Source organism: Notamacropus eugenii, chromosome 4, assembly GCF_028372415.1.
Source record: "Notamacropus eugenii isolate mMacEug1 chromosome 4, mMacEug1.pri_v2, whole genome shotgun sequence".
NCBI lineage: Eukaryota > Metazoa > Chordata > Mammalia > Diprotodontia > Macropodidae > Notamacropus > Notamacropus eugenii.
This window is the reverse complement of record NC_092875.1, coordinates 232,405,087-232,420,786: the sequence shown is the minus strand read 5'-3', so window position 1 is coordinate 232,420,786 and position 15,700 is coordinate 232,405,087. Positions and strand designations below refer to the sequence as shown.

The following is a 15,700-nucleotide window of genomic DNA, read 5'->3' as shown; positions in this document are numbered from 1 at the left end:
CTCTCTCCAACACTTAACACAGCTAACTCCAGGGACACTACAGGGAAACTCAGAAAGACTTCACTTGACCTCTGCTTTGGCGCATCAGTCAGTTCAGCACCAGGTAAGCTACTGCATTCTAGCTTCAAGTTGAAAGAAACACAGGCCACAATACACAAGCCTCAAGTTCTAAGCACAAGAACTGTGGTACAGAGCCCCCTATGCCCCAGAAGCAGAGATCCACTTTAAAAGCCTGGAAAAGGACAATCATCATGAACAAGAAGCAAACCAGAAAAGACAAGACCATAGAATCTTTCTATGGGGACAAGGACTAAAACGTGAATACCAAAGAGGTCAACACTGAGACTGTACTCCCATCTGAAACTTCAGAAGGGAATATGAACTAGTCTCAAGCCCAAAGAGCATTCTTGGAAGAGCTCAAGAAGAATTTTACTTTATTTTTTATTTTTTTATTGGTTATTTGTTATTTGTTTATTCAGTATTTAGGGTTAGTATGATGAGGAATTGGTTGAATTATTGTACATATACAGATCTTTTTATATAATATGAAAATTTACAACTATTCATACATACATATATGTATATATATACATATATGTATGTATGTATGTAGGCAGACAAAATCAGGTCCTCTGGAAAGGTAATACATGGAGCCATGCTGTAATGCCCTAATGGAGGGGAGCACTAAGGTAATCAATGCATCAATAAAGAATTACTACTGTATGGTGTTTTGTAATCAGGAGTGTTGTCTTCTGGATCTAAGGGAACCTATAGCACCTACATACAAAGCAAGTAGTTTATATACCTATGGGGCACTGGCTCTGTTTGACACCAACCACTGAGACTATACAAATCATATCCAGCATCATATGCTAACTACAACAGGGTTCTATGCCCCATTTCTAACTTTAGGAAGAAACTAGAATGTGTTCATAGGTTTCACATTTCTGGTGTTTAGTCACTAATCAGAACAAGGATTTGGCCTATTTGAAAAGCAGATCATACATAACCCCTCAACCCCTGCTATGTTCTCTTAATGGCAGCACATTCAAAGATTTTAAAATTGCAGCTCCTTCTGGATTCCCCAAAGAATATCTGAGCTCTTCTTTAAATGGTTCTCCTCCTCTGGATTCAGGTTGACCTTCACCACATCTGAAATGCCATTCTGCCCCAAGACACATGGGACACTAAGGAAGACATCCTCATTAATGCCATATAGACACTTAATCATGGTGAAAATTGAAAGCACTCTCCTAAGATTCTTCATAATGCTTTTTGCCAGATCTGCCACAGACAAGCCAATGGCCCAGGAAGTGTAGCCCTTCAGTTTGATTACCTCATAAGTACTTTCAACCAACTGTTTATGAACATCTTTCCAATTTTCTGCATCAGTTCCCAAAGAAGCATGAAGGTTCTTTAGAGACACACTGGCAAGATTCACACCACTCTACACAGGAATAGTGGAGTCTCCATGTTCCCCAAGGACACATCCATGACAACTTGAAGAGTATACACCAAGTCTCTCCCCAGTTAGGTAGCAGAAGCTGACAGAATTCAGATTGCAACCACTTCCAATAACACAGTTTTTAGCAAAGCCACTTAGCTTCCAGGCCACATATGTCAAAAATATCCACTGGATTGGAAACAATAAGCATCTTGCAATTAGGACTGCATTCAACCATATTCAGAATGATGAATTTAAAGATATTCACAATACGCTGGACCAAATTAAGATGACTTTCTCCCTCCTGTCAACATACTCCAGCTGTATGAGTTTGCAGTCACGCTGTAGTCTTTGCCAGAAACAATCTTTGGTGTTTTGAGGAAAAGGCTGCCATGTTGGAGATCCATCATCTCTCCCTTTAGTTTGTCTTCTATTACATCAACTAGGGCAAGTTCACCAGCCAATTCCTTTGTTAAGACACTAATGGTACATGCCCAAAAATAGTGATCTTGTTCTGGGGAACTTGGTATTCCTTTAAGTCATTCAAGATAAGCTGATCCTTGAGAGTTTATGCCATTTTGGAGGGTATCTGGTGGGATAGCCTAAATTGAACCAAAGCTGCTCGTCAGGCTGCAAAAGTTCTGAGTTAGATGTGAGGTTGCTGCTCCCAGGATCACACCTCAAGAAGGATTTTAAAAGCCAAATTAGAGAAGTAGAAGAAAAACTGACCAATGATTTTAAAAATATGAAAAAAGAAGTCACAGAAGAATTTAAAAGGAAAATGGGACTAACGGAAAAGGAAGCACAAAACTTAACTGGGAAAATTGGACAAATGGAAAAGGAAGTAAAAAAATTAACTGGAGAAAATAAATATAAAAAATAAAGATAAAAGTAACAATTGGACAGATGAAAAAGGAGATGCAAAAGTTAACTCAAGAAAACAATTTGATAAAAATTGGAACGGGGCAAGTAGAAGCTAATGACTCTATGAGACATCAAGAATCAGTTAAACATAATCTAAAGAATGAAAAGATAGAAGACAATGCAAAATATCTCATTGGAAAAACAACTGACCTGGAAAATAGGTCTAGGAGAGAAAATCTAAGAATTATTGGTCTACTAAAAAACCATGATGGAAAAAACAGCCTGGACAATATGTTCCTGGAAATCATCAAGGTAAAGTGCCCAGAAGTCCTAGATCCAGAGGGCAAAATGTCATCAAAAGAATTCACTGTTTACCTCTTAAAAGAGATCCCAAACTGAAAACACCAAGGAATATCATTGCCAAATTCCAGAACTATCAAGTGAAGGAGAAAATACTGCAGATAACCAGAAAAAAAAAAAAAAACAATTCAAATATCGAGGAGCTACAGTCAAGATCACACAGGACCTTGCAGCTTTTATGTTAAAAGATAAGAGGGATTGGAATATGATATTCCATAAGGCAAAGGAGCTGGGACTACAACCAAGGATCAATTACCCAGCAAAATTGGACATAATATTTCAGACAAATAGATGGACATTCAATGAAATAAGGGATTTCCAGACTTTCCTGGTGAAAAGACCAGAGATCAATAGAAAATTCAATCTTCAAACACAAGTCTCAAGAGAGACATAAAAAGGTAAACAAGGAAAAAGTCTTGTTATTCAATATGAGCAAACTGTCTACATCCCTATAAGGGAAGATGATAATTGTTCATCTTTAGAATTGTATATTTATTATGATATATAAAAGGGATATACATAAAGGTAGTAGGTGTAAAGTAAATGATGTGATGATAAAAATGTGATTTAAGGATCCAAAGGGATTGTAACAGGAGATATGAAAAAGAGGAGACAGGAAAAAGTAAATTGCATTACAGGAAGAGACACAAAAACATATTATAATAGAGGGAAAGAGGGGAGAGAGATGAGTATTGTTTGAGATTTACTCACATCTGATCTGATTTAAGGAGGGAACAACAAACTCAGTTAAGTATAGAAATCTATCTAGCTCTGTAGGCAATAGGAGAGGAAAGGGAAAAGAAAAGGGAGAGGAGACTAAAAGGGAGGGAAGAAGTAGTAAGGGAAAAGGGGAGTAAAAGGGAGGGGGACTGAAAGAAGGAAAGGAAGACTGAGGGAAGCAGTGCTCAAAAATTAAAACTGTATTGTGGAGGAGAAGGGAGAACTAAAAGCATAAATGGGGGGAAAGAGGATGGAGAGAAAGACACAGATAGTTATCATAACTGTAAATGTGAATGGGATGAACTCTCCCATAAAACAGGGATGGATAGCAGAATGAATTACAAACCATAATCCAACAATACGTTATTTACAAGAAACATATTGGAAATGGGGGAATACACACAGGATAAAGGAAACAGGTTGGAGCAGAATATATTGTGCTTCAGGTGATGTGAAATAAAGCAGGGGTAGCAATCTTAATGTCAGACAAAGCAAAATCAGAAATAGATCTAATCAAAAGTGATAAGGAAGGAAACTAAATCTTGCTAAAAGGCACCACAGACGATAAAGCAATATCATACTAAACATATATGCTCCAAGTAATATAGCATCCAAATTCTTAGAGGAGAAGTTAAGAGAGTTACAGGAAGAAATAGACAGCAAAACTATACTAGTATGGGACCTCAACATCCCCCTATCTGAACTTGATAAATCTAACTTCAAAATAAACAAGAAAGAAGTTAAGGAGGTAAATAAAACTCTGGATAAGGTAGATATGATAGATCTCTGGAGAAAATTGAATGGGGATAGAAAGGATTATACCTTTTTCTCAGCAGTACATGGCACATATACAAAAGTTGACCATGTACTAGGGCATGAAAACTTCACAATCCAGTGCAGAAAGGCAGAGATAGTCAATGCATCCTTCTAACATCATAATGCAATAAAATTTATAGGTCATAAAAGGTCATGGAAAGATAAATCAAAAATTAATTGGAAACTAAATAATCTAATCCTAAAGAATGAGTGAGTTATACAACAAATCATAGAAATGATCAACAACTGCATTCAGGAGAATGACAATAATGAGAAAACCTACCAAATCTTAAGGGAAACTGCAAAAGCAGTTCTTAGGATAAGTTTTATATGTTTCAATGCCTACATGAATAAAATAGAGAAAGAGGGGATCAATGAATTGGGCATGCAGCTGAAAAAGCTAGAAAAAGAATAAATTCAAAATCTCCAAATAAATACCAAAATGGAAATAGTGAAAACTAAATGAGAGATCAATAATACTGAAATTAAGAAAACTATTTAACTAATGAATAAAACTAAGAGTTGGCTTTATGAAAAAGACAATAAAACTGATAAACATTTGGTCAATTTGATTTAAAAAAAGAAAGAGGAAAACCAAATTACCAATATCAAAAATGAAAAAGCTCAACTCATCTCCAATGAGGAGGAAATTAAAACAATAATTAGAAATTATTTTGTCCAACTGTATGCCCATAAATTTGACAATCTAAATGACATGGATGAATATTGTTAAAAAATATAATTTGCCCAGATTAACAGAAGAAGAAGTTACTTAAAGAACCGCATCTCAGAAAAAGACATTGAACAAGCCATCAATGAACTCCCAAGGAAAAAATCTCCAGGGCCAGATAGATTTACAAGTGAATTCTATCAAATATTTAAAGAACAGTTAATTCCAACACTATATAGACTATTTGGGAAAATTGGTGAAGGAGGAGTCTTACCAAATTCCTTTTATGATACAAATATTGTTCTGATATCTAAACCAGGAAGAGCCAAAATAGAGAAAGAAAATTATAGACCAATTTCTCTAATGAATATAGATGCATAAATTTCAAATAAGATATTAGCAAAAAGAATACAACAACTTATCATGAGAATAATACATTTAATTAGATAGCATTTATACCAGGAATGCAGGGCTGATTCATATTAGGAAAACTATCAGCATTATTGACCATATTAACAACAAAACTAACAGAAACTCTATGATTGTTGCAATAGATGTAGAAAAATCTTTAAACAAAATACAGCACTCATTGTTACGGAAAACACCAGAGAGCATAGGATTAAATGGAACTTTCAATAAATAATAAGCAGTATCTACCTAAAACCATCGGCAAGCGTTATAGGCAATGGGGATAAGTTAGATGCATTTCCAATAAGATTAAGAGTGAAACAAAGATGTCCATTATCACCTCTGCTATTCAATATGGTACTAGAAATGTTAGCGTTAACAATGAGAGAGGAAAAAGAAATTGGAGGTTTAGAATAGGAAAAGAAGAAACTGAGTTATCATTCTTTGCAGATGATATGATGATATACTTAGAGAATCCCAGAGAATCAAGTAAAAAACTACTTGAAATAATAAACAACTTTGGCAAAGTTGCAAGTTCCAAAATAAACCGTGATAAATCATCTGCATTTCTATATATTACTAACAAAGCCCCACAGCAGAGATAGAAAGAGAAATCCCATTTAAAGCTACAGTAGACACATAAAATATCTGGGAGTCTACCTGTCAAAACAAACCCAGGGACTATGTGAACAGAATTACAAAACACTTTTCACACAAATAAAGTCAGATCTAGGTAAGTGGAAAAACATCAGTTACTCATGGGTAGGTGGGGTTAATATAATAAAATTGGCAATTCTACCTAAATGAATTTACTAATTCAGTGCCATATCAAACAAACTACCAGATGATTATTTTCTAGAGTTAGAAAAAATAATATCAAAATTCATGTGGAAGAACAACAGGTCCAGAATATCAAGGGAACTAATGAAAAGAAATGCTAGGGAGGGTGGCCTAACCCTACCAGATCTCAAATTGTATTACAAAGCAGCAATCATCAAAAACACTTGTTACTGGCTAAGAAATAAAGGGGTAAACCAGGGAAATAGGTTAGGTACTCAAGACATAGTAGTCAATGAATATAGCAATCTACTGTTTGATAAACCCAAAGACCCCAGCTTCTAGGATACAAATTCACCATTTGACAAAAATCCTGGGAAAACTGGATAACAGTGTAGCAGAAACTGGGCGTAGACCAATACCTGACACCATACACAAGAATAAAGTCCAAATGAACACATGATCTAGGTAAAAAGGCTGATACTATAAACAAATTGGGGGACAAGGAATAGTGTATTTTGTCAGATTTATGGAGAATGGAGAAATTTTTGACCAAACAAGAGATAGAGAACATTATGAAGTACAAAATGGATAATTTGATTACATTAAATTGAAATGGTTTTGCACAGACAAACCCAATGCAACCAAGGTTAGGAGGGAAGCAAAAACTGGGAAAGAATTTTTCAACTAGTGTCTGTGATAAAGGCCTCAGTTCTAAAATATATAGAGAACTGAGTCAAATTTACAAGAATATGTCATTCCCCAATTGATAAATTAGGTCAAAGGATATGAACATGCAACTTTCAGAGGAAGGCATTAAAGCTAAAGTCATATGAAAAAAATGCTCTAAATCACTATTGATTAGAGAGATGCAAATTAAAACAGCTCTGAAGTACCACATCACACCTATCAGATTGGTTAACTTGATGGAAGAGGAAGATGATCAATGTTGGAGAAGATGTGGGAGAGCTGGAACACTAATTCATTGTTGGTGGAGTTGTGACCTCATCCAACCATTCTGGAGAACAATCTGGAACTATGCCCAAGGGGCTACAAAAATGTGCATACCCTTTGACCCAGCAATACTGCTTCTAAGGCTATATCCCAAAGAAATCATAAAAATGGGAAAGGATCCCACATATACAAAAAATATTTATAGCAGCTCTCTTTGTAGTGGCCAAAACCTAGAAATCAAGGGGATGCCCATCAATTGGGGAATGACGAACAAATTGTGGTATATGAATGTAATAGAATACTATTATGCTACAAGAAATGATGAACAGGAAGACTTTAGAGAGGCCTGAAGAACTTATATGAACTAATGCTGAGTGAAAGGAGCAGAACAAGGAGAACTCTGTACACAGTAACAGCTATAGTGTGCAAGGAATTTTTCTGGTAGACTTAGTCCTTCACAGCAATGCAAGGACCTAAAAAATTCCCAATGGACCCTTAAGGCAAAATGCATTCCACATTCACAGAAAGAACTATGGAATTGGATCACAAAATGAAGCAGACCATTTTGTCTTTTGTTATGTTTTGTTTTGCCCATTCATTTTAATTCTTCTATGCAACATGACTAAGGTGAAAATGTATTTAAAAAGAATATACGAGTGCAACCTATATAAGATTTCATGCCGTCTTGGGGAGGCAAGGAGGAGGGAGGGTGATAAAAGGGGGAGGGAGAGAAAAAAAATCTAAGTCATATGAAAGTTATTATAGAAAACTGAAAACAAATAAAATAATTTTAAAAAATAATAAAGCAGGAGATGTTACCTAAAAGAGAGTGATAAAATTGTACAGGTGAATTTACCCCTCAAATAAGATATGTTTTATATATATATATGTGTGTGTGTGTGTGTGTGTGTGTGTGTGTGTGTATGTACATATGTGTATATACATATATGTGTGTATGTATGTATATGCAATATATACCTATTTCACTTATCATAGAGATATGTCATAAATGTATATATATTTATACAGATTATACATAAATAATTATAAATATACAGTGTATATGTAACATACTATACATGTATACATATATGTATATATAATGTATAGCACACACATTTCAGATGTGTGTATATGTGTATAAAATATTTGTATGGAAGCCTGGTGTCAGGAAGACTTCAAATTGAGTTCAAATCCATCCTTAGATTTTAGCAGCTGTGTGACCTTGGGCAGGTCACTTAATCCTGTTTTCCTCAGTTTCCTCATCTATAAAATGAGCTAGAGAAAGAGATAGCAAACCATTCCAGTATCCTTGTGAAGAAAACCCCAAATGGGGTCATAAAAATTTGGACTCAGTTGAAATGACTTAACAATTTCTGTCATACACACACACACACACACACACACACACACATATACACACTCACACACACATGTGTTAAATGTAAATATATACATATGTATAAAACACATATTTAGGATGCATAAAATGGGTATATGCATGTATGTACCTACATATATACACACATAGATACATATACAAACTATATATATGTATATGCATGCATATATACATATATATATATATATATATATATATACAGAGAGGTGACAGTGTAGATTTTTAGTTGATCTCATGTCTTCTTTTGATAAAATTACTACAGTGGGGGCAAAATTGAAGATATCATGTTTTTAGATTTCAGAAAAACATTTAATTCAGACTTTTACGCTCCCCCTATGGACAATGTGGCAATCTGTGTGCTTAGTGATAATAGTTAAGTGGATTTGGAATTGACTGTAATAGCCAATGGAAAGTGTAGGAATAAGTCGGTTGATGTCATATTGGAAGCAGGTCCCAAAGGGAACATTCTAGGTCTAAACTTCAGACTTCAGAATCTTTGACTCTTTCCTCAGCCTTACTTCATCAATCATGGACAATCAATTGCCAAGGCCTGTCTTCATGTTCACACCCCATCCCTCCCAAGTCTAGTGCCTAACTCTAGTGTCTTTGTTCTGAATAGATTCAGTAGACATGACTTTTTGTGGTGGCATTCTCAGTTTTAGTATTTTGAGTTTTCTTATATTCTGAGATTGTTTTTATGTGTTTTATTCTCCTGAACCTTGCTGAGAATTCTTTTAAAAATTCAGTCCCATTTTCAAGATTTTAATTCTTATGTATGTGAACCAATTTATTTTACAATTTAGAAAAGAACCAGTAGTAGCAGCCTTTGATTTATAGAAATGTTTCATCATCTTTGTATTAGAAGATGATGATTTTAAAGGTATCCTATGAACATGAACAAATAAGTCAGGAAATGCTCTCCTTTTCATGTAGATACAAGTACATAGTATCCTCTGCGTTCACAGATGTAGCTACCATCTAAGTAAGTAGCCCACAAAGTTCAAAACACTGGGTTTCTTAGAGAACATTTTATTTTAGCAGATTCAACAATTATGCATTTTTAAGTGCCCACCATTTATAAGGTACTGTACTAGGTTCTGGACCTACAAAGATAAATATGAAACAATATAATATTTATGTTGCCCTATGGATTCCCTGGCATTTTGATTCTTTTGAGATCACGTTGTACCATGATTCATAGTCATGTTTAATATCAGTGTGACAATATTGCTGTAATAAGAATAGTGAAAAAAGATTGGCTTCTGCAGCAGTGAGATATTTGAAATGTTCCACCATTTACCAAATGCACTCCAGTCTGTTTTCCTCCTCCTATTCAGTTCTGAGCTGAGCTCATCAGTCATTCACAATGCTTGTCCAAGATATTTGTACTAACGGAATTACTTGATGGGCTGCCCATCCAACTTTATGTCAAAATCTGGTCAACAGACATTCTCCATTAGTTGTTCTCATGTTAAAATTTCTATAAGTGGGGATCTTTTTAGGAGGCCCCAGAGTTTTCTGGTACTTGACACTACTGAACCAGTGTGATCCCACAAATTGTAGCATCTAAAAAATATCAGCTTCTAATGAGAATCTCTCTAGGATTGGGAATTTGTACAAGAAATCCTTCATGATGTTACTGGACATTTTTAATGAACTGACACCTTCTTGATGTTCATTTTGTGGATATTTGTATTCAAAGTCTCTTGGAATGAAATTAGACACTGAGTGCATATGATAAGAAGTAATAGAGGGGAAAACGAAGGAGCTCCCTTAGTAGTTCTATTGTTGTGGGGTGGAGACCAGGGTTAAATTTATATCCTCCTGTTTATATGCTACGTACTGGGCCTGCCTTCTTTTGGTTGTGTGTCTGATATCTTTTTTTTTTTTATTTTTTTTTTTAGCAAAATAAGTGGCCTTATTGCTTGTGGTTTTGAGTCAATGTGTTTTGTTTCCCAAATGTCAATGGCAGTGGTATGCTTGAAGTAGCACTGGACCTGGAGTTGGAGGACAAAGGTTCAAATACTAGCTCTGAAATCTGGCACAAGTGTGAATCTCTGCAAGTCATTTAACATCTCTAGACCTCAGTTTTTTCCTCCATAAAATGAAGGGAAGGGTGGATTAGATGATCACTAAGGCTTGTCAACCCCAAATTCCACATTACTACAATTCTCTGATCCATGCCATATTGAATTGAATTAAGTTTAGGAAGGCATTAGCAATCCCAGCCTTCCCCTTACCCCCAAAGGCGTGTAACTTGCCTCAATCTCTTTCCCAGACTCTTTAAGTTTCCAGGCTCCCAGGGTGAGGGGGTGGTAGGGGCACGGTAAGGGTAGGGGATCACACAGCCTCTACAACTTCAGCACTTCCAACTATGAAGTAGCTATGAAAAGTTTCCTAGTGATTCTCCGATTTGCTTTGCACTAAAGTGCCACCTTGGAAAGGAGGGACAGAAAAATACCAAGGGACTTCCAGGTGAGAATTAAGACACCTTGGACTACAGCTTTATTCGAGCCTGCTTTGCTTTAAGTAATAGTAAAGCAAAGTATTTGCGTGGATCTCCTCACTGGTGAAGAATGATTACTTGGTGCTCCATTCCTATATGAGGATCAGAGTTGACAAGATCTTGAAGAGAGAATACATCTTAGATTCTTGGCTTCTGGCAAAGAGATTACACAATGTAGTTCCAGCTCTCTGCAGAGAGAGGTCTCTAAGAGAGAAAGTCCACAGGTAACACCCTAACCTAGCTAGCATTTTGAGTTAGCATTCCTTTCCTAGATAATTCTCCCAATCCCATATCTTCTTTCCCCCTTTCTCCTATCACTAGCCACGTGATCTGGGGCAAGTCATTTAACTTTTCCAAATTTTGGTTTTCTTTTTTTTATTTTATTCATTTTATTTATTTTTAATGTTTACCATCACTACCATAAAACTTAGATTTTCCTTTTCCCTTTACCTACCCCACCACCACCCCGCTCCCTCCCCAAGATGGCATACAATTCTATATAGGATCTACATATACATTCCTATTGAATACATTTTCACTATAGTCATGCTGTGTAGAAGAACTAAAATAAATGGGAGAAATTATATAACCAACGAAAACATAATACACACACACACACACACACACACACGCACACACAAACATGATCTGCTACATTCTGCGATTGAATTCCGTAGTTCTTTCTCTGGATGTGGAAGACACCTTGCCTTAGAAGACCATTGGGCAATTTTTTTTTTTTATGTCCTTACATTGCTATGAAGATTCAAGTCTACCAGAAAAAACTCTCGCACACTGTGGACGTTGCTGTACACAAAGTTCTCCTGGTTCTGCTCCTTTTGCTCAGCATCAGATCATGTAAGTCTTTCCAGGCCTCTCTGAAGTCCTCTTGTTCATCATTTCTTATAGCGCAATAGTATTCCATTACATTCATATACCACAATTTATTCAGCCATTCCCCAATTGATGGGCATCCCCTTGATTTCCAGTTTTTGGCCACTACAAAGAGTTCTGCTATAAATATTTTTGTACATGTGGGACCCTTTCCCATTTTTATGACCTCTTGGAGATACAGTCCTAGTAGCAATATTGCTGGGTCAAAGGGTATGCACATTTTTGTAGCCCTGTGGGCATAGTTCCAAACCGCTCTCCAGAACGGTTGGATGAGCTCACAATGAATTAGTATTCCAACTCTCCCACACCCTCTCCAAAATTTATCATTTTCCTGTTCTGTCCGATCTAATAGGTATGATGTGGTACCTCAGAGTTGTTTTGATTTGCATCTCTCTAATCAAAAGTGATTTAGAGCATTTTTTCATATGATTATAGATATCTTTAGTTTCTTCCTCTGAAAATTGCGTGTTCATATCCTTTGACCATTTATCAATTGGGGAATGACTTGCATTGTTGTACATTTGACTCAGTTCTCTACATATTCTGGAAATGAGGCCTTTATCCCCAGATTAGCTCTAAAAATTCTTTCCCAATATACTACATCCCTCCGAATTTTGGTTGTATTGGGTTTGGTTGCACAAAAACTTTTCAGTTTAATGTAATCAAAATTATTCATTTTGCATTTCATAATGCTTTCTATCTCTTCTTTAGTCAAAAATTCTTCCCTTCTCCATAAATCTGATAAATACATTATTCCTTGCTCCTCCAGTGTGTCCATGGTATCAGTCTTTATACCTAGATCATGTACCTATTTGGACTTAATTCTTGTGTACAGTGTCAGGCAGGGGTCTATGCCTAGTTTCTGCCACACTGTCAAATTTTGGTTTTCTTACCTGTGCATTACAAGGTTATCAGGGTTATTGTGAAGATCAAATGAAATTGTGTGTGTGTGTGTGTGTGTGTGTGTGTGTGTGTGTAGCTTTGTAAACCTTCAAATGTTCTATAACTGTTATTATTGTGAACACTATCCTGCATGGAGGTTATTTTCCCAAATCCATTCATCAGTTGATCAATAATTTACTAAGTACCTATATGCTCTAGGCACTATGCTAGGCCCCAGAGATAAAAAGTAAAAAAATGAAACCACAATTTTCCTCTGGGAGTCTACATTCTAGTGGGTTCAGAAAACATGAACACATGTAAGTACATAGAAAATAAAGTTGTACTCAACATTACGACACTCAAGTTTGGCCTAACAATAGTTCTGTCCATTCTGCTTTAAGCTGATTCACTTCAATTAAGCACTTTTATGAATTCTGATTTAATTGATCTTCCCTTGTATTCTCAGCCAAGGTTAACCATGAGATGCTGCCTTTTATCTGATGCTGTAGTTCAACTTAACATATCTTTGTATTTGAAGAATCCAGATGTTCAAATAATAATTACAGAGATACTATTACATATATATGTGCATTATGGTCCATGATCTCGTTGGGGAAGATCTGATTTTTCCCTTTGGTCTAGAGCTTTATGTCATTTGATACCTTTTCGTACAAGCTGTTGAGGAAATTTGTTGGGTTTTTTATCCATTAACAATTTATGTGTTCTTTAGTTTAGCATAATCACAATAAGTGAATAATTAGCATGATGACAAGTGAATTCCCACTATATGTAAGAATTGCTCTGTGCTATGAGGTAGTGTGGGAGTGGAGAAACAATACTAGTCTTGAACTCAGAAGATTTGGGTTCATATCTTAGCCTCTAACATCTACAGGCAATGTGATTCTAGAATAGAAAAGAATAGGAAGGAACCTTAAAGATGATTTAGTCCAGCTCCCTATTTTTACAGATGAAGAAACTAATAATAAAAGACTGCATAGTAAAAAAAAGCACTTTTTAAATATAAAGCACTTTGTAATGTGATTTGTCAGTGATATAGAAGGGATATATATCCTGTCTTTCAAGGAGTTTACAACTGGGGAGAAATATGTAAATAGTTTGCCAAGTCAACTAACATGTCCTTAAGGTAATTTAATACCTAACCTATTTATCCATTCTGTTGATTCTTCAACCAAGCCATGTATCTTGATAGGAATCATTGGGCGTATACTCCAGACTGAATCACATATCGGTTGCCAGATACATTCAGAGATTTATTTAGAAGCACATAGACTATTAAATACCTAGGTTCTATTTCCCAGGACCCTTGCAATTTAGCACAAAAGTAACACAGCTACTTTGCAAGTGGTTCTGTCTATACAATACTCATTATTTGAATGAAATATTAAAACTCCAACTAAGTATTCAAGTGTTTCCAAGCATTCAAATGTTTATCATAGTTGTAGGTAGGACATATTTGAATGAAATATTAAAACTCCAACTAAGTATTCAAGTGTTTCCAAGCATTCAAATGTTTATCATAGTTGTAGGTAGGACATAATTTTTTCCAGTCTGTTGCTTCAGGTCCAGGACTGGAATAAAATGAGACAATTATAAGTCAACTAATAGTTCACAAAAGTAGGTTTACTTAGCCATTGAATGGAAAGAATAATAAATAAGCCTACAACATTGCTTCAGGTAGACACAACTCTGTCTTGTCTCCATATGAAAACCTGTCTAGTCAGCAGGGTGTGTTAGATGTGGTGAGTCAAATGTCAGTGGGGCATCTGCCAAGTCTGAAGGGCACTTACTCCTTGTGGGCTGGCTTTTTATTCCCAGGTGACCAGAAAGCAACACAAATTACTTGATCCTTGACCTCTTGGACCAAACGAGACTCAGGGATAGCTTTTATGCCTTTTAGGGAAAAAAACTCCAACCTAACCCACATGTCAAATGTTGTTCCTATCATAGACACTATGAAGCCATCTAGATGAATGACTGATTAAAAAAAAACTTTCATCTTGATACTTGCTGTTATAGGTAAACACCCCAAGTGATGATCTGAAGGAAAGAATGTTGTACTTGGGAATTAAATACTACTTCTGATTAAGAGTTGTTGGTAAATCCCTTAACTACTCTATGTTTGAGTTTTCTTGTGTTTTTAAAAGTGTTTTGAGGTCAAAGAAGTAGAGTATCTAATGAATAACATTTTTAAAAAATGAATAGTATTATTTTTAGTTAAAGAATTGACCTATGTGAGAGAAGTATTGTCAAAGATATTATTAATATATTTTATTGGAAAGCGAGGTGAACCAATCATGTAGAAAAAGTAAGGGAAAACAGATGGACAGTCAGTGTAGCATAATGGTATCTACAAGGCTTTAAGGAGCTCCACGCAATTGGGATATGGTTAACAAATTATTATATATGAATGGAATGGAATACTATTATACCATAAGGGTGAAGGTACAATTTCAGAGAAATCTAAGAAGACTTCATGAAATGACACACAGTGAAGTGAATAGAACCAGGAGAAAAGTTTATACCATAATAATATTACAAACAGAAATAATTTTGAAAGGTTTTAAAACTTTCTTCAGTGCAATGATCAACTGTAATTCCAAAGAATTATTAATGAAGCATCACTTCTGACAGGATAGCATTTTGATTGGCTCAATTACAATGAATATACTTTTGTATGGCCAATTTGGGAATTTTCTTTGTTTGACTATACATATCCTCCCCCACCCCCAAATTGAAGGGAAGTGGTGGGGAGGAGAGAAAACATTTATCAATTGAAAAAAATTAAAAACAAAACAGAAAAGATATTAAAGGAACAAAAAAAAGCCTCCAGAACATTGTGTATATTCTCTCTTGTATGTATATGGAAGGCATGGACAAGAGTCACTCAGCATGAGAAGACATGATTAAGTTGTTCTATGTACCTTTGGAAGGACTACCCACATTGATAAAATAATGCATCCATTAAAGCAATCAAATATAGTGGAG

The 15,700-nt window shown here is 35.5% G+C and overlaps 1 pseudogene; it reads right to left on the bottom strand.

Annotated features, from left to right (window-relative positions):
* Positions 1-1,057: 1,057 nt before the first annotated feature.
* Positions 1,058-2,021, bottom strand: LOC140498368 (L-lactate dehydrogenase A chain pseudogene; annotated as a pseudogene).
* Between the last annotated feature and the right edge of the window lie 13,679 nt (positions 2,022-15,700).